Raw genomic sequence first — 21426 nt, forward strand, 5'->3', positions numbered from 1 at the left:
CTTTTATATAATTTGCTTTGTTCTCTTGGTATCCTTAATTGAAAAGAGAGGTATGAGACCAAATTGGAAAAGGAAAGTGCCCTGTTTTCGATATAGGGTCTCATACCCCTGTCAGTAATAGCTGAATTTCATAAAAAATTTCAATGGTCCCTAATGAATGTCCTGTATGGTGGCCAGTAGCTCCCATATACCATAAAAAAACAGCACATAAGCACACAATAAGCCTTAATTGAAAGAGGGGATTAACAGTTTTCAATTCAAGGATTTCATTCCTTTTTAGGTAGCAGATGGTTGTCATAGAAATTGCAAGCACCTGGGCAGCTTGACGCATCGCTGGATCAAGTTTGGCAATCTGAAGCCAAAACCACCAGCATCAATTCTCTCAACACCAGAGTCCCCTCTTATAGACACCGGACGGATTCGCAGGACATCAACATGGCGACCTGCTCAACTAAGTGAAATAGCGGCTCTGTAGGCTTTCCCTTCCTCTAGCGGCTCGCACAGACAGCAGTTCACACTGAGCAATCTATCTAGCCTGACTGGAGCAGACTGCGCTGCTAAGATTCCATTTGCTGAGATGGAGAGGAACAACTCTATTTGCTGGAGAAACCAATCCTGCCCACGATTCTCTTACCAGACGATAGAAATGTACCAATCTGAGACAACTTCGCAACTTAATTCTCCTGTATCTATGTGCTCATAATTATAAGAGACAGGGCTTTCCCTTTCTGTACACACCACTTGTGCTTAATAATTATAGGGGTGGGAAATGTCTGACTGTTATATTTAAATGTTTCCTGATCAGCGAGTCATAATAGAGATAGCCCCTTTATGACTCCCTAAAATTTATTTGCAGCTAACCCTGTTGTGTAATTTCTGTAGACTGGTTCTCAGTTATATATTTAATCCTGTTTGCACTATATAAGGCTTCCGTGATATTGTGTACTTTAAGCTATATCTACTCCATTGTGCAATGTCCTATATATATAGCTATGTAAACTTCAACAAGTTAATTCACACATTACATTCATGAGTTTATCTAGATTATAGGGGTATTGTCATACCATCACTGAAGCAAGGCCACTGTGTGCATCTCTAATATCCATTCATGCAGCTATATACTTGAGTCATGCAAAATGTATACATTTCACTACCTATACCACTAAGATATTCCCACTAAGAAAGTACATATTCTTAGAATGCTCTATGGAGCTTAGCTGCAGGAGATTATGGTTCCTCACCAGTTAAAGTCAGTTTATATTTTCTTAAAATGTTGGAAGTACTGATAATATAGGAAACCCCCCAAAATACTTATTCAGGATGGGTCACACACTCATTTAATCTAGATCAAACTGCTGCAACTTTCATTACTGCTGTGCTAACCCAGTTGCTAAATATCTACATTGGCAGAACATTGTAGGATTCAGTATACTATATTTAATATGCCCAACAATGATCTTGGGGCACTATATTATGAGGGCCAATATCTCTCAGCCAACGGCCGTGGTAAAGATATTTGTTTGTTATATAAGGGCTGCACCACAAGCTCTCCCTATACATCAGAGTAACATAGATCTAACTTTAGTTAATATATACTCACATTCACTTAGCCCACCTAATAAGAGAGATGTTGGCCATACAGTGTACCTAGGCTTTTGTCACACACACCCCTCTAATTTTTATTTGTAGGTCCAGACTTAAAGGGACATTATACACTAATTTTTTCTTTGCATAAATGTTTTGTAGATTATCTGTTTATATAGCCCATAAAGTTTTTTTTTTGTTTGTTTGTTTTTTTTTAAATGTAGTTTTGCTTATTTTTAACATTGCTCTGATTTTCAGACTCCTAACCAAGCCCCAAAGTTTTAGGAGAATACCGTCAGATACCTACTCCAGCTTGCTCCTGTTTGTGTAAAAAGAATATGCAAAAGAAGGGGGAGTGGGGAGTGTCTTATTTCCCACTTGCAGTGGGCTTTCCAACTACCTTTTCAACAGAGCTAAACTGAGAGCTTCTAAGTAAGTTTTTAAAGTTTTATACTGGATTTTTATATCAGTATCTGTGCATATTATTCTTTATAGTAGTGTCTATTACATGCAGTTATATGAAAATTGGTGTATACTGTCCCTTTAACTATATTTTGTATAATAGGAATGTGCAGCCATCCATTACAAAAAGTCTGTGCCTCGTTTAAACATTGATGTATCTCCACTCTGTATCATATTTTATCATAGTTCTCTAGCATAGGCATTGAGACAAGGCTGACAAAAAGCAAGCTTTATGTTCTTGACCCATTTTAGCAGAACACAGTAAAATACCTATGAGTAGTAGCAGTATACACTTCAGAAGATTAGGAATACTTTTTCTGGCTCAATTTATTGCTGCACAGTCCAACTATCCCAGTTATATTTTAGCACCTAGTTTTCATTGTTATGACAATTATTTTATCACATACTACTTCTTAATAACCCTGTTAAAATGAGGTTACTATTAAAAGTCCCAAAAGTGGTCTTTTTATATTATGACACCTTCTATGGCTCCCATGAATAACTCAGGTCAGGTCCAAGAGTGGCCTGTGAGGACTATGTAGAAGGTTTACATATTCATTGGCGTTAATTTAGGTCGCCTACAACCTTTGTTCTAAATGTTTTATTCCAGTGATACCAACTGAGAGGTGACCTTTATCACATCTATATCAGACATGTGTAACATATTTTATCTATGTACCATCTTGTATGCTTTACTGTTTCCTTGCATGTATTGTATGTATGCCAAAGTTATAACCTCAATAAAAAAAATGGATGCTGGAATCAGATGCTACAAAATATCAAACAATATAGTATAATAAAATAAGAACATGCTGTATAGAAAAACAATGTATCAAAAAACACAATTGTATCAGATTTTGATAAAGGTTGTTTAGGCTGAAACGCATAGATTTGCTATCACTCTTTGGTGTAAGCATATAGGGAGATAAGAGCAGTACAGGTGCATGAGTCGCTTTGAATTTTATGAGTGTACTATATATGCATAATCCCTGTCGTAGCGCTCCTATTCACTCCACACCACATACACCGCATGGATCCTCTGATCACTGACCTACCTACAGTGAACAGGACAATAATTGGAATACATCCACATAGCCTATTTTGAGGCATTCTACAAAGTTCCACAGCTTTCTGCCGGAGTTACCTAAAATCCTCAAAGTCCGTACAAGACTTCTCTGGATTGGCTCAACACAGGTCATCTGACCGGAACAATCGTATTACCCGTCTACACATCTTACGCTACTAGCCTGTCGCACCAAGCGAATAAGGTACAACTTTTCTGTCTGTGAATAACAGAGGGACATAGTTCACTCACAGAGACTTCCATTGGAACGTAGCCTATTTATCAACCATCACTTTAACATTCCAAGTATAGACCACGCTCCTTTTTCTAAGTCTAGGTCGTGATTTATATTAACTTGTTTTGATACAATTGTGTTTTTTGATACATTGTTTTTTTTATACAGTGTGTTCTTATTATCATTATACTATGTTGTTTGATATTTTGTAGCATCTGATGTCGGCATCCATTTTATTGTTCTACTTTTAACTTATTTTTTTGTATTGAATAAATGACATTAGCTCATTCTCATATAAACGTTTTATTTGTATATTCCACTAGGTTAAACATATGTTCCTACACACCGTTACACATTCTTGAATCAATTCTTGGTATACACATAGGTGTTTGATTGGAGGAGATCTCTTTCTGCCTTTTTAGCGCTTCCCTTTTCTTGTTTCTTGCTCTTTTCCCTTTATTTTATTAAAAAAAATACAGAAACGTATACAATTTTTGTCTTAAATTCGCATTAATAACCATAATATCAAAATAACAGAAGTGATCATTCTTGTCTAAATAATCAATTTAAATAAAATTTTCTGTACATATAGAGAAGAACTCCATTTAGCTGTATAAAAGTCCAAGTTACCAGTCAAATCCTATACTGACCCGTTTCTACCCCATAACTATTTATATATTTCTTGTTTATATATTATTTATGAAAGTTTCCAATATGACTTTCATTTGTAAGAAAGTATCTCTTCTCCCACTTTTCATATATGCATATTCTTCAAGGTTTAAGATGTATTGAAATTGTGAATACCATATGGCAATGGTCGGGATGAATTGGGATTTCCAGTTTTTTGCTATCTATTTTTTCAAACTATTACTGGCTATGAAAATCAACTTTTTCTTGCATGATGGAAGTTTGTTAGGGACAATGTTGAGTAACTAGACACAGGGATCTGGAGGCATTTTAGTTTTTAAGCATTGAATTTGTTGAGTCAATTATAGAGAGCCAGATCGGGGATAATAATGACCATGCCCACCAAATGTGAAACATAGATCCTTTCGCTCGTCCGCACCTCCAGCATTTATTGAGGCCGAAGGGAATAATTTATTAATCCTGACGGGAGTAAGGTACCATCTCTGTATTATTTTAATGTTTAGTTCTATGAGATTACTACAAACCGATACTTTAGTAGCGCTAGAAAATATTTTTGAAACATCTATTAAGGAGAGTTCAGTGTCTAGTTCCTCGTTCCACCTGTCTATAAAATAAGGGGTATAACCTTGTGAGGGTTTTTTCAATAACCAGTAAATTAATGACAAAGTCTTTCTCTTAAGGGATTCAGAGTGGCACAGAGATACAAAGGGGGAGTGATCAGAGTAAGTTACGTCTGTTAGGGTGTTTGGAAATAAAGGAATTGCATTGATGAATAAAAAAACTAGTTGTTAAAAAATACCAGACCTTTGCCCATTAGTTCTTTTTGGGTAAAAAATGTTATCACGTTTACAATATGTAATATCTTTAGAGTTCTCATGGATATATCAAGGTGTTTGATTTTTTGTAGTATAGATGTGGTAAGTTCTGCGTTTTCTGTGAGAGGTGTGAGCAGGGAAAATTGTGAAGTGAGACCCTGGTATTCTATCATAATCTTATTCCACACAGATATGGTTTCCATTAAAATATTGTTCTGTTTAATATCTGTGGCCAGGTTGGTTTTGTTTGCCAGCATATTGTACCTAGGTGGGATTTTCCTGTTAAATCTTGTTCTAGGGACACCCATGTGTTGTGCTGGTAATTATTAAACCAGTCCACCACCCTCTGTAGGAAGATTGCTTGTCTATACTTAATTAGGTTAGGGACTCCCAACCCCCCCTCAGAAACAGGTAAGCACATTAAGGTCTTGTTAATTCTCGCTTTTTTTTTATCCCAGATAAAATCAATGATCTTATTTTGTAGTGAAGATAAAAAGCCCTTAGGTAAGGGAATGGGGAGGGTTTGCAGCAGATATAATACTCTAGGGAGGATGTTCATCTTGATAGTATTGATTCTACTGACGCAGGAAATGTTCCTAGATCTCCAAGAGGAAAAATCTGCTATAATGGTTCTTTGCAAGGTTACATAATTAGATCTAAACATCTCCTGTGTGGAGGGGGCTATAAAGACTCCTAAATATTTTAGATTTTTAGCTTGAATACAAAAAGGGCACCTCTCTGTCAGAAGGGAAAGATGATGAGCATCACAATGTACGGTAAGCATTTCCGATTTAGATTTGTTATTGAGGAAATTCAAGGCATGATGGAATGCATCAAACTCTGCGAGTAAATGGGGTATTGAGAAGAGAGGGTCAGAGAAAAGAATAAAACATTATCTGCATATAGTAGTAGTTTATGCGTAGAATTGTGTATTTGGATTCCTGATATATCATTGTTAGATCTTATAGTGATAGCTAAAGTTTCAATTATGCATGCGAAGTGGGAACATGGGACATTCCTGACTGGTCTGGTGCCATTGGATATTTGAAACGAATCTGACATTAAGCCATTAATTCTAATTTTAGCAAATGGGGCGCTATATGGGACCATAATTTTGGAAATTAAATGTTTTCCTATCCAAAACCCCTCTAAAGTGGATCTCAGGAAGTGCCAACAGATGCAGTCAAAATCTTTTTCTGCATCAGTTGACACCACCACTGAGGGAATGTTGTGTTGATGAATGTAGTTTAGGATATGAGAAGTCCTGACAGTATTGTCGCGTGTCTCTCTGGACTGAATGAAACCGACCTGATTGTTGCATATAAGAGATGGTAGAACTAAGGACAGTCTGTTTGCAAGATCGCAAGAATTTCCGTGTATATTTTAACATCCGAATTAAGGAGTGAAATTGGTCTAAATTTTTTCATGCAATCTGGGGGCTAACCAGGTTTAGGGATGACTGCTATATGAGCTTCTAAGGCTGAAGGGGGAAATGGTTCAGTATTGGATATCTTTAACAAGTGTGGGACAAGTTGGGCTTTATATGTCTTGTAGTATTTATTGGTATAGCCGTCTGGTCCAGGGGCTTTGTTATTGGGAGGTTTTTGATAACTTCAAGAATCCCAGTCTGTGAAAAGGGTTCATTCATAGAGTCTTGTTGAGTTAAGATGGGGTAAGGAGATGTTGTCTAGGTAATTTTTTTATTAAAATAGATTTAGTCCCTGCCTCCAGCCTAGTGTGTGTGCGCCAAGTTATATAGTTTTTCATAATATTCCCTAAAAGCATTTGCTATTTGCTGGGATGTATGCAGTTCTTTACCTTTGTTTGTTTTAAGGGCGAGAACAAATTTTTATTTACTTTCCGTTTTAATTTTCACTCTCAAAATAAAGTTGTTGCAGCCAAAGGGCATATTTCTTACAATCTTTATAGAGCATTTCATTAATACGTGTTTTGCCATCTGCGATAGCTTGAGAAATAGTTAGTTCTGTCGGATCTATTTTACGTTGTGCTTCTAAATTATTGACTTTGTTAATTGTGTCATCCATTATGTTCCTGGATTCTATGTTGTGATGTGTTTTAATACTAATCATTTCCCCTCTGATAACCGATGTATGGGCTTCCCAAGTTATTCTAATGTCTGTGTCAGGGTTATTATTAAAGAGGAAGTATTCTTGAAGTGCTTTCAACACGGATAGAATAAACCGGGTCAGATAATAGGGTGTCGTCCATTTTCCACACATAGTGGTGTGGGGAAATATGGGGCCAATCTAAGGAGCAGCTGACTATGGAATGGTCAGACCATGTATTAGGGCTTATTGTTATCTGTGTCTCTAGCAAGATTAGGGACATACATCATAAAATAATCAATTCTGGAGTGTCGGCGGTGGGAATGAGAGAAGAAGGTATATTCTCTTGAATCCTGATGTAATATCCTCCAAGTATCATGAAGAGTGAGGTCTTTAAAATTTTGTTTTACTGAGATAATGACTATGTGGAACAGAGGACAAATTGTTAGAGTTGACTAAATTTGGGTTCAAGGTGAGGTTGAAGTCTCCCCCCATAACGATAGCTCTTTTAGCTACTTCTAGTGTTACATTGGTGAGATGTCTGAAGAACGTGTCCTGCTTCAAGTTAGGGGCATAAACATTAATCAGGGTGACTATAGTATTAACAAGTTTACCTACTAATATGAGATAGCGCCCTGATTTATCACTATATTTTTTTATAAGGGTGAAAGGGATGCCCGTTAATTTTTGCAGAGTTTGATGCATAGTACGCATCGCCAAATTTGTGGGAGAAAGTTTTAGGTTCTTTACAGTATACAAAATGTGTTTCCTGTAGGAAAACAATATCGCCCTTACGGCAGATAATGTCACGTACTAACACATTTTCGCTTATGTGGGCAATTCAGACCTTTAGAATTAGCTGTAATAAAATGTAGGTATTTATTAGTGTGCGTCATTTGGGTGAGGTGAGATAGGAGTATCGCCTATTAGTGTTATAATGGTACGGAGAGAGTGAGGGCCGTAAACCTTTGTGAAAAGACTGCAGAACATGAGGAGGACTGGTTAATAAGACAAGACAAGAGATCAAATAAAGAAAAAATAAAAAGTAAATAACAATAACAATGATAACAGTGAACATTAAATAAGTCATACTTCATGACAGTAGGGGAAATGCTCAGTGCAGACTTCAGATATATTTTAAGCAGGAGAAAGTCAGTCATTGATGATGAGCAATTAAAGTGATGGTAAATTTAGTGCATTTTAAAAGTAAAGTATCACTCCTCCAGTCTGTACAACCTAAATCGCTATCTTTATTTAAAAAAAATCTCAAACGATTGATATTAAATTTAGATGGGACTTACTGAGCGTTATCGCTCCTTACTCCACCCCCGGCATTACTTCCTGATCTGTTCCATTACCAATGTAGAGAGCGGAACCACCCACTCTCTATGTCATTATTTGGGCATCTTGGACTTCACTGTTCACTCTGCGCATGCGAGTCATTCCTTATGCAATACATAGTACTGTATACAAATAGTATTACAAATAGAATGAATTAAAAATTGCGCATGCGCTTACATAATCTAGGGCGTGTTTGCTTAAATATGTGTCGCCGACTGGCCTGGATTTCTATTGGTATTGAAAAAAAACGTGACATCAAAAAATCAATGGCGGCGGTTTTTTGGGTGGGGGAACGAAGGTGTATATGAGGCATTTAAATATGAAATATTTACAAATACCCACAGATTGCGGCGGTTTCATGAATGAAAGTCACTTTATTTTTTTTCTATACAATCGCATGTTTGACTGGGTCTTAGTTTACCATCACTTTAACTAGACCCATAGTCGATGAACACAAAACTATAACATGATAACAGTTATAATTTATAAGTAGTGGTACAGTTACATAACTTGAAATGTAAAACAGATAATCTCGCATACAGTATATAAAATACACTCAAACGAGTGAGTTAACGTTTGCATAGCATAGTCCAGAACTAAGAATAAAGTATATAAGAACCTTAGCCTGATGTTGATAGCTATAACCAGACTTTATAAATATGATAAGTGGAAAGATCTCACCCAATCAGATAGGTAGCTAGGCTGTCAAGTTGCAGAGTCAGTGTCTTCTCTTTCATTTGGTAGAATAGGCTTAGCTTTGCTTTTCTTGTAGGTAACTTTCGTCCATCCTGAACTTCTGGTCTTACATAAAAGAGAGTTCTCTGAAGAAGAACCCCTTAGTGAGACATCTGAGATTTGAGGGATTGTGAAAGTGAAAGGGCTTTTGAGATTTTGAGATTATCTCCAGATCTTCTGAAGATTTGTAGGTATAGGACTGTCCTTCGTGCATGATGTGCAAACTAAAAGGGAAGCCCCATCTATACTTTATAGACCATTCCTGAAGCACTTTAGTAATGAAGTGGACATCTTTGCTTTTTTGTACTGTGACAGGACTTAAGAAATACTTGAAGACCGTGGTCTAGATAAGAAATGGTTAGGGATTTCCTAGCTTGCTGCCAGATCCACTCTTCAGTATAATGTCTCTGGGTGGAGAGTTTGGGGAAGGTAGAGGTCTAAGTGCTCTATGAGCTCTGTCCAATTCCATATCTGGTACCTGGAGGTCTTGTAGTAAAAACTTGAAGAGGCCTTGTAGATATTGGTTTAAATCATTGAACGTAACAATCTCCGGAATGCCTCTGATTCGCAAGTTATTACGTCTCCCCCTGTTATCTAAATCCTCCACTTTGTTTTGTAATGTTTCAATTTGTGAGCTAGTAACATTGGCGTGTGTAGGCAGATTATCATACAGTGAATTAAGAGAGTCATGCGATTCCTCAACATATTCCATACGGTTTCCCAGATCTTTTATATCCTTTTTCATGTTAATCAACGCTGATGTGATTAAAGACTTAAGGGCATCAAAGTCCGCTTTAGTGGGAAGGTTAGCAATATTATCTTTGAGCTCTTTGACATAACCTTCAGACATGTTGACTGTTAATAGTGCGTATTCTGTAGCGCTTTTGGAGTCTTGTGTATGATCTGACAAATTCAGAGAAGAGGAAGCTGAGCCTTGAAAGAAGCTACTCACAGATTTGAGGTTTGAGGGCTGATTTTTCTGTGTTTTATCAGGCCTAGCAGACCTGGACATGTTACAGCTGATAGAAGGATCTAACAGCGATTAGGAGTAGATTAGATCTAGGGTAGATGCAGCATGTCAATATGAGTTGGCCGCTTTATAAAGTATTTTGCATATATCAAAGTCAGTGAGGATCATACACAACTTGTGGTGTGTGCTCTGCAATTTTATATCTGCTATACCGCTATAGGTCTACTATGGCTTTAGAGTGAAACATATGACTTCTAAATTAGAGCACATGTGGTTAGGCTATTGCGATATATTAAGCAAATCATATGTCCTGTATGTAAGGGTATATCCCTGAAGGACCATTATAACTATTTTTATAGAGCGTTTTGTGTTGCTGCAGCCTGGATTAATAGGCCATTATGGCGCACTTTTCAACTGTCCGTGTATTGCTTTTAGGTATAGCAGGTAATGTCAGAAAAAGGATGTCTCCCCTTAGCTTTACTTTTAATAACTTCAGTAAGGATCGTACCTCAATCCTAGCTGAGTCGGTGAGTATGTTTGTCTGGCATATGTAACAGCGAGGTTCCAGTCGATTTTCAGCCAAGGTAGCATCAGGAGAGACAGTTTTGCAGATAAATGGCTGCAACTTGCCGTATCAGGGCCCGGTCTTGAGCAGTTCTGATCTTGAAGCAGTGAAAACAGTGACTTCCATTCCTTAGACGATAAAGAGAAGTCTCTCACTAGCTCAGAGAATTAGACTCCAGTGGCCATTCACCAGCACTGCCAGACTCTGCTACCCCCCACCCCCCTGAGGATTGTAACCTTTATAGGGATCAGCAAAGTTAGAGACCTCTTTGGAGTGGCCTATCTCATATATTGTTTTTTTAACTCTTCTCAGCCATGCCATGGGAGAAACAAATGGAAGGAAGGTGGTAAGTTGCATCAGCCATAATCAGTTCACTACACAATTATAGGGGAAGCTTGACCACCTGGAAAGTCTAGCCCTATTTTAGCTTGAAAGCGGCTCCTACAGCTGGATCTCCCTTATGCAGATGGCAGAGAGTTATAAGGCTATCCACTGCACCACATTGTATGATCTTATTACACATTATTGACACAGTGGCACCTAATACCAACAGAACTTCATAAAATTTCTAGTAGCTTCTATCTGGCCTACTGGCGTATGTGTGGTCAGAAAGGCATTCTTCTTTATGCCTGATGGACCTGTCCATATCTGATACCATTTTGGCAGAAGATTTTCCAGTTACTTGCCAAAATCAACATAACATAGGCAGCAAAAGCATCTTCATTTTGAGGTTCCTAAGTTGGGGATACTACAAGGTATCTACTGTATCTACTTCTACTGCAGTTAATCTGGTAATATCCGGTTCATGGAAACAAGTTAATCCTCCTGGGTTGGAACAGGCAGTGGATATTATAAATTATATACATACCAGGGAAAATTATTCATTCTAAGGGCCGAATTATCAAGTTCCGAATAGAACTTGATGCCCCTGTTTCTGTGCGAGCCTTCAGGCTCGCTGGAAACAGTAGTTATGAAGCAGCGGTCTAAAGACCCCTGCTCCATAACTTGTCCACTGCCTCTGAGGCTGCGGTCTTCAATCTGCCCAATCCTATACGATCGGGTTGATTGACACCCCCTGCTAGCAGCCTGTTGGCCGCGAATCTGCAGGGGCAGCATTGCACAAGCAGCTCACAAGAACTACTTGTGTAATGATAAATGCCGACAGCGTTGGCATTTATCAATGTGCGGCAGACATGCTATTGGCATTTATCGATGTGCGGCGGACATGATATGCTACATTGTAACATGTCCGCTCGCACTTTCATAAATTGACGCCATAGTCTTAAACTCCTTAACTTTCTTTGAACATATACGGAATGACTGGGATCAAATGAAGAATATCAAACAAGATGGTAAATGGTTGGGGATAAGGTGAGAAAAGCAGGAGAGAGTGGAGGATTTCCTTTTTTTTTTACTATAATTTGATATATAGGTCATGATAGATGCACTGATCTGTACCTGGTTAATTATATGCTTTCTCCATATCTTGGAGTATTATTCACTAAAATTGATTTCTAATATGCTAGTTTTTCCATCTAATTAATGTACTTGTACATTGAGCTATGCAATGTTATCTTGATATTTACTCTGTATCACCTTTCTATATTGATGTCATGGTTATGCTGAAAATGTTGAGAACTGTACTTATCACACCCTTCTGGGAAATCAGAATATTGTGTAATTTAAATTTCTAAGTAATAGAGCATAGATTGTAAGATTGTACAAGGTGACAAAAATAATTAATGGTATCTTTCTATTTTCAAATATTAATTGTTATTAAACAATAAAGATATACATTTCTAAATGTTGGTATTTTGAGAAGGTGAACTGATGCTAAATGTGGAATCATAAAATGTGATTTTGAAATTTTTAGAAAATGATGATTTGCGATGGGCAACATAAAAATACCCTGCTGTTGGAATTTTAAATATGAGGTTTGTTCGCAAACAGGAATGCTATTTTAAATCCATCCTACTAGAATGCTCTGATTGACTTTCAAACCAGTGCATCTTTCTGCATTGGTAAGAAAAAAATTGTAGAATTAATTTAAATAAAAAATGATTGTATATTCAAAAGGAATTTACATTGACTCGTTAAAGCGTTTTAAAGTGATGGTAAACTTTACATGTTCAGGTCCAGAATCTAAGCGATATTTTAGAGGGAATTATAATTCATCACTGCAACTTACTTTTAATGTAGCCGTGTCAGTCAAATAACTCATGCTCCAGCCGCCACTTTCAAAAGTATTTTGAACTGTTCTCCAATCACTGCACTAGCTACAAAAAAAGAGCCATATGGCTAGGGGTCTGATTGGAGAACAGTTCAAACTGTTTGCTCGCAAAAAATATGAGTTTTGAAGTGGGCGGCCAGAGCATGGCTAGATTAAAAAGTTAATTACTGGGCATCTTCATTAGAAGTGATCAATTAAAGTCCCTGTGAAATATTGCTTAGATTTCGGACCTGATTTTAAAACATGTCAAGTTTGCCATCACTTTAAATAGCGCCATCACATTTAAGGAAAAAGTAAAATATAATCTCTCTATGTTAACCATAAATAATATAATTAATATGGTAACAGTAAAATATAGAGGGTATTGTAATTTAGATTAGTTCAAAATACCTTTCCTGTGCTCAATAGTACTATTCTTTTAAAGAGACATGAAAAACAATGTTAGATTAAAACCAATTATTTCCAATTTACATTCATTATCAAATTTATTTTGATCTCTTCATATCCTTTGAGGACCATACCTAAAAGCTAAGGAGCATGCACGTGTACTTTGAGAACTTTTAGGAAGCAGTGTATCCCACAGTTTGGGTTACACAGCACTGCAAACACTGCCACCATATAGTACTCAAGAAATGTACAGACTACTCTGCCTACCTAGGTATGGTCTTTAGCAAAGAATACAAAAAGAACTAAGCACATTTAAAAATAAGTAAATTAGCTTTTTTTTTTAAATTGCATTCCCTGTCGGAACTATTAAAGTATAATATAGAAGTTCTTGTCATTTTAAGTGGAATTGATCTACTTTATGTAAATGTCACAAAAACCACTGTAAATGTTATGTAAATGTCACAAAGACCACTGCTCCATAACCTGTCCGCCTTCTCTGAGCAGGCGGACAGACATTGCCGGAAATCAACCCGATTGAGTACGATCGGGTTGATTGACACCCCCCTGCTGGCTGCCTATTGGCCGCGAGTCTGCAGGGGGCGGCGTTGCACCAGCAGCTCTTGTGAGCTGCTGGTGCAATGCTGAATACGGCGAGCGTATTGCTCGCCGTATTCAGCGAGGTCTGTCGGACCTGATTCGCACTGTCGGATCAAGTCCGACAGACCTTGATAAATATGGGCCAATAGATATGCTGGTAGACCCCAGTCTATTGTGAAGGTTCTGCTACAGGTAGTCTAAGTGAAAAGTAAATATTATTAAAGATGTAATTACATTGTGAAAACAGGGCTTTAAATAAAGCACATACTTGTTTCATTTTGCAAGAAACAGTTCAGAAAATGGCCACAAAGCAAATGAGGCAAATGGAGGATTTAAACTATGAGGCGAGGTTAGACAAATTGGGTCACTTTACATTCCAGAAAAAGGTGCTTATGTGGTGATATCACTATTTTAGATTAGTATATTTGTGGTCCATTTACAGAGCTAGTGTAATCTCTATTTAATCCAAGGAAATTGTCTGTGACAAGAAATCACATTTTAACCCCTTAACAACTGACATACCCTGTGTGTCGCATGGTTGTTAAGCGGTTTCCTAGCGCAGTTATGCCAAAAGCGGCAAAACTGTGCTAGTACTGCAGGCTTCACTTCCAGAGGCATGCAGATATAGCGCGATCTTGTGGACAACCGCAAGACCTGCGCTATAAACAAGCCCAATAAGAGGACTTTTTAATGACTGCTGATGTAAAGCGTTAAAGGGATATGAAATCCAAAATGTTTCTTTCATGATTCAGATAGAACATGTAATTTTAAACACATTTCTGATTTACTTCCGTAAAGCACTACTGGGAGACTGCACATACCTGTATATGCCTCTTACCATTGGCTCACCTGATGTTTTCAGCTAACTCCTGTAATGCATTGCTAAGCATGAAATGTTATGTTCTGCTCCCTAACTTTATATTTTTCTTTAAATTCCCCTTCTCCTTCCTTCACCTCTCTCCTTCTTCTGCATAGAGAACAAGACATGTAAAAAAGGAAGGTTTTGAGGCGCACAGTATCCTTAGAACCCCCTAGAACCACCAATTACAGTATACCCTGCTGCACAAATAATATCTGATGCATGTGCAGTGATCCACCCTTCGACTATAGCATGCTGGGACTTGTAGTTTCCAAGACACAACCTAAGAGGATGCAGTAAAAAAATGAAATTGGTCTGCAAGCATTTAACATTGCTATAATAGTGATAGTGGCAGACAATATGGTAAAAACCCAGGGCAATGTGCTTGTATTTTTTAATTCCTCATTGTTCTTCCATACGATAGGTTTGCCATTACTGCTCTACAACCATATTTCTTACTCCCTGAAGAAGTTAGCAGTATAATGTGTCCGGTAAATTGTTTTGAGGAATTTTCAAATTTGTTGCATAACAATCCATTTAAAAAAAAAAAAAAAAAAACTATGAGCACACATTTATCATCAGCCTTTAAAGCAACTCTGTGGAGCATTAACACCCCAATACTTTGCATGAGGCCAATTTGGTATTCTAATCCAGATTTCTCATCTGAAATCCTCAATACCCCAACAGGATAGGTTTTCATTATAGCAAAACCAGTGGCTCAGCTATAATGAAAACCTGGCCTGTTGGGGGTACTTGAGGACTGCAGTTGAGAAACAATGTTCTAGTCCATCTGAAAACAATTTTTCAAAAGGATTTTGGACTTTTCACATTTGAGCGCATTAAAGGGAAACATGCTAAGATGTACTCAGACCAGCAGCTGATGAGCGTTCATTGTATTTAATGCATCTGCAGGAACTCTCCTTTAAATGGGCTTTACTCAACTCTATTTCAGATGACAACATGAAGGCAAAACAGCTGTTTGTTAAGGAAGAACAATTAATGTACACTGTTCCTTTAATTTCAAACCCATTTAGGCCTGAATCAAGCTGTATATATGTTAAAAAGTTGTTGTTTTTTAAGTTACATTTACATATTAATAATCAAGACTATTTAAAATATAATATAGACTTTAATACATCTCTCACAAAGAGCTACTTGTGTTACACAGTTGAATGTCATTTTGAAAATGGTGGCTTATTTGAATCAAGAGTTACTCAAGTATCTGCTTATGTTTAGGTAAAAGAAGTTAAAGGGATATTAAACTAAGATTTTTTTTTCATGATTCAGATAGAGCATGCAATTTTAAGCAACTTTCTAATGTACTCCTATTATTAATTTTTAATTTTTCTTCGTTCTTTTTATTTGAAAAAAAGCAGGAATCTTAGCTAAGGAGCCAGCCCTACATTTAGCCACCAATCAGCAAGTGCAACCAAAAATGGGCTGGCTCCTAAGCTTACATTTTTTGCTTTTCAAATAAAGATAGTAAGAGAACAAAGAAAATTTGATAATAGGAGTAAATTAGAAAGTTGCTTAAAATTGCATGCTCTATCTGAATCATGAAAGAAAAAAAAATGTGGGTTTAGTGTCCTTTTAAGCCTTAAAGGGACACTAAAAATACACGGGTGTCTGGAATTCTACTCCTTAAAGTTTAAGGAGTAGAATTCCAGACACCCATGTATTTTTTGCTTCTTTACGGGTCTGTCAAAATGGCTGTGAAAAATCCTTTTAAGGGAAGTTTAAAGTCAAAATTAAACTTTCATGGTTCAAGTTTTTAATTTTAAAAAAATGTGTCTTCTATTATAAATATAATTACCTTGAAGAGCATACCTAGATAGGCTGAAGAGCATGGTACAAGTGTTTTGAGCACTAAATGCCAACAATGTTTATTATACATTGCTACAAGCACTGCTGCCGTATAGTGTTCAAGGCACTTGCATGCTTCATAGCCTTCCTAGGTACTGTATATATAACACTAGCAAGTTTACTAATTAAAAACAGCAGCTTTTCTAATGGATTAGAATTATTGAAAAAGCAAAAAAGTCACCTGAGCTGTCATATGATGTTTTCACATGGAAATGTTGATGGCTTAAAATGTTGCCACTGTGTTCCATGATACAAACTGAGTGGCAAAACAACAAGTTTAAAGGGACACTGAACCCAATACATTTCTTTCGTGATTCAGATAGAGCATGACATTTTAAGCAACTTTCTAATTTACTCCTATTGTCAAATTTTCTTCATTCTCTTGGTATCTTTATTTGAAATGCAAGAATCTAAGTTTAGATGCCGGCCCATTTTTGGTGAACAACCTGGCTTGTTCTTGCTGATTGGTGGATAAATTCATCCACGAATAAAAAATTGCTGTCCAGAGTACTGAAGCAAAAAAAAAAGCTTAGATGCCTTCTTTTTCAAATAAAGATAGCTAGAGAACAAAGAAAAATTGCTAATAGGAGTAAATTAGAAAGTTGCTTAAAATTGCATGCTCTATCTGAATCACAAAATAAAAAATTTGGGTTCAGTGTCCCTTTAACTGCTCTACATAAAAGTGTGCTGAAGTAAAATAAGTAAGATATACGTTTATGAAATTAAAAGGAAAATCTAGTTTTAAAATAAAATTGTTACTTTTAAACAAATTGATGATTACAGCAACCTCAGAGCTCTGGTGCAGTTACACTATCTGTTAAAAATGATTTAAAAAAAATATTGCATTAAAAAGTTATAAGGGCTCAAAGATATGAGGTCTCAAGTGTTAAAAAAAAGGACTGCAAAGGGCTTTCACATAAAGATACCTACGTATGCAAGTCTAAATATGTATATAGTGTGTATATATATATATATATACTGTATATATATATATATATATATACGTATATATGTATTTACAGACATATATACACATATAAACACATAAATACATATGTACACACACACACACACATATATATATATATATATATACTGTATATATATACGTTTATATGTATTTACAGACATATATACACATATAAACACATAAATACATATGTACACACACACACACATATATATATATACTGTATATATATACGTTTATATGTATTTACAGACATATATACACATATAAACACATAAATACATATGTACACACACACACACACACATATATATATATACTGTATATATATACGTTTATATGTATTTACAGACATATATACACATATAAACACATAAATACATATGTACACACACACCACACACATATATATATATACTGTATATATATACGTTTATATGTATTTACAGACATATATACACATATAAACACATAAATACATATGTACACACACACACACACACACATATATATATATATACTGTATATATATACGTTTATATGTATTTACAGACATATATACACATATAAACACATAAATACATATGTACACACACATATATATATATACTGTATATATATACGTTTATATGTATTTACAGACATATATACACATATAAACACATAAATACATATGTACACACACACACACACATATATATATATAAGTTAATTGAAGCCCTTTGCAGTCAAGTAGATGAAAACATGTTTTAAAATGCTATATTTGACATCACAAAATAAAAAATGGTAGTGGATCCTTGGTTATCATGTGGTCCCTTCTATGACGTGCATGTAGGGCAGCCCACAGCTAAGGTGCGAAGTACAGCTACATAACAAACACTACACACCAATATATACTGTATGTATGAATGTTTATATAGACATGTTGTAAACAGACCTATAGACCTACACATTTAAATGGATAACCAGAAAAAATAAATAAACTGCTGGGCACTGCACCTTCTGGACTGGCTGTGATTCTATCACCAAGAGGGACCTTGGGGCAATTGTGACCCTGCCCCAGGCCAACCCTGTTAGGGACATTTATTATGCTTTGTTATACTAACAATTAACAGGTAAGACCATCATATGGGATTTTTTTTATTGATATGTAGATAATTTATATAGCTTAAGTGATATTGGAAAATTTGAGAACCATTGGTACTTTTTAACAATTTTTGTGTACTAGTGGCTTAATGTTTAGTAAGCTCATAACTTCCTTTCACTTGCCATGGCCTTGTAATAAAATACCTTCATTTACCCTTATAATATCATCATTATCTCCATATTTATTGTGTTTCTGGAGTTGTGTAGCTGCTATTTTCATCCTAGATTTCCATTTATGCTGCTGTTTTTACTTGATTATATTTTAAACTCAAAGTGAAATCCCCCGTTAAGATAAAAAAAAAAATTGCAATGCACTTACATTGTTTTGTCTGATTTCCCTGTAATTTCCATCTGAAAATTGTACTTTTTTCACTAATTGGCCGCATTTCAAGAGATGTGCCTGGTCTGTATAACAATGCAAATTTATTTTGTATTATTTTTATAATGCAGTGAGTTTTTTAATTAAAGGGACACGGAACCCAATTTTTTTCGAAGTGAAAAGCTTTTGGACCGCACAGGGTACTTTTGAATGTCAGGATCTTGATTCATGGCATCATTCCACTACTTGGAAGCTACCATTAGCCATGAGGCTCTGGATACATAACGAGAGCTAGCGGTGGTAAGCATAAGTGGTGGTCATCTTTTATCCAGCAATTCAGTTCAAGGCTAAAGTTGCTTGTATTCAGTAAAGACATTCCTAAACTTCAGCAATTTTGTGTTTGATACACTTAAAGGGACACTGAACCCAAATTTTTTTCTTTCGTGATTCAGATAGAGCATGCAATTTTAAGCAACTTTCTAATTTACTTCTATTATCAATTTTTCTTCGTTCACTTGCTATCTTTATTTGAAAAAGGCATCTAAGCTTTTTTTTGTTTGTTTCAGAACTCTGGACAGCACTGTTTTATTGGTGGATGAATTTATCCACCAATCAGCAAGAATAACCAAGGTTATTCACCAAAAATGGGCCGGCATCTAAACTTACATTCTTGCATTTCAAATAAAGATACCAAGACAAGGAAGAAAATTTGACAATAGGAGTAAATTAGAAAGTTGCCTAAAATTGCATGCTATATCTGAATCACAAAAGAAAAAATTTGGGTTCAGTGTCCCTTTAAAAAATAAATAAATTAGTGTATGAAACAGGAGGTTTTTTTACTCGTATAGTTTCCTTTTCTCTTCTGGCAATTTGTAGAAAATCTTTAAATAAAATATTGACTGCAAACAGGATGTAATTATTTAATGGCACATTATGGGGAACTAAAGGGACAGTAAAGCCAATATTAAACGTTCATGATTTAGACAGAGAATGGAATTTTAAACAACTTTCCAATTTATTTCTATTATCTAACTTGCTTTGCTCTATTGGTATCTTTTGTTGAAAAGCATACCTAGATAGCCTCGGGAGCACCAGTGCACTACTGGGAGCTAGCTGCTGTATGTATTGGGTACTTGTAAAGCTGCTGATTGGTAGTTGCACATACCAGCATATGCTTCTTCTTGTTGGCTCGCCTGATATTTTTAGCTAGCTCCCAATACTGCATAGCTGCTTTTTCAACAAAGGATTTGATGAGAATTAAGTATGCTATATCTGAATCATGAAGGAAAGGAAAGGGGTTTAATTTCCCTTTTAGTCAATGAACAAGTCCTCTGTGTTGTCATCAGTTAAATAAAAAAAAAAAAAAAAAAGATCCACAATAAAATTAAAAAAAGAAACGAAAAAATAAATTGGATAAATTTGAAACAATTGGTTGAGATTTTCTGACCCTAATATCTGCAGAGGAATATGCTGATGAGAAAGAGTAACATCTGAAGCTGAAATAGCTTTGTTACCTTGAGTTGAGGTCAGAGTATAAGACAACGGTGATTCCTTCTTCTATGAACCTCCAATACAGACAAAAGTAGATGCACAGTTATCGTTTACAATTGAGGTATGGTGTCTATAGTTCTTTTTAAGCCCCTTTCAGCTTTTAAAGTTCCCAGATTTTGTATCAGTTTTAAAGTTCTGTTTCCTTGGTGACAAAGATGACTTTTGGTAGAGGGTGCTTCAGACATACCAGGCTGGTTTGCCTTTGCTGTGCGTCTTAAGCTTTTTTTCCTAATCCTATTGCAAATCTTCAAGCCTCTATCAGCAGCTTCACTATAAGCTTAGCAAAATATGGCTCAATATACAGGGAGTGAACTTGTCATCCTGTGATGGTCAATATAAGAACTCTTCTTCACCTCCAGCACCTTCTTTCAGTCAGTTTCTATTCAATACATAATTATTTCTGCTATGTTGATACTACTCCTCTTCAACTGGATATGCTTTGACCATTCTGAGGTTGGGACAAAGACTGTATCTTTTCTCTGTTTAATACTTAAAGGCATCCTAACAGCCCCTCCTAGAAAGCAGGACGGACACATGACTGGAACGGCCAGAGGCAGACGACATGTTATGAAAGCTCAGATAGAATGTTAACGTGCACCCACCTCCCTTTAATTAAAAACAACTTTCTATTCATTTGAAAAGCCATGAAAATCCAATTAATCTTACAAAGTATATCAATTAAATTAGCAATTGGTTCTAAACTGCCCCATACACAGGACAAAGCAATAGGGCTTGTCACATGAGGTTCATGTCAACAGTCAACACAGTCAGCACACCCTGCTCAGTACCAAAAATTCATTTCAAATGAGCACTGTATAAAGTATTAATCCAGGATTGAAAGGGTTAATCCAGGATTGAAAGGGTTAATTACTTTATGCTAATAAATGAAACTGTAATACCAGATGCAGTATCACTTGGATAGTGACCAGTGCAGGTAACCTACCTACATGCTGAGTTTAAAGACACTGTTTTGTTGTTACCCTGGTAACATATGTTGGTATCACTACCTTGATGTCCTGT

The 21426-nt window shown here is 36.1% G+C and overlaps 1 protein-coding gene across 1 annotated transcript in view; it reads right to left on the reverse strand.

Moving 5' to 3' along the window:
• MC1R (melanocortin 1 receptor) overlaps positions 1-20853 on the reverse strand; it is a 65391-nt gene extending 44538 nt beyond the window's left edge. Inside the window, exon 1 of the mRNA XM_053692179.1 lies at positions 20370-20853. The gene's annotated coding sequence lies outside the window, so the exon portion shown is untranslated. The remainder of the gene's footprint in view (positions 1-20369) is intronic.
• Positions 20854-21426: the final 573 nt, after the last annotated feature.

The sequence above is a fragment of the Bombina bombina genome, chromosome 1, assembly GCF_027579735.1.
Source record: "Bombina bombina isolate aBomBom1 chromosome 1, aBomBom1.pri, whole genome shotgun sequence".
Classification (NCBI taxonomy): Eukaryota; Metazoa; Chordata; class Amphibia; order Anura; family Bombinatoridae; genus Bombina; species Bombina bombina.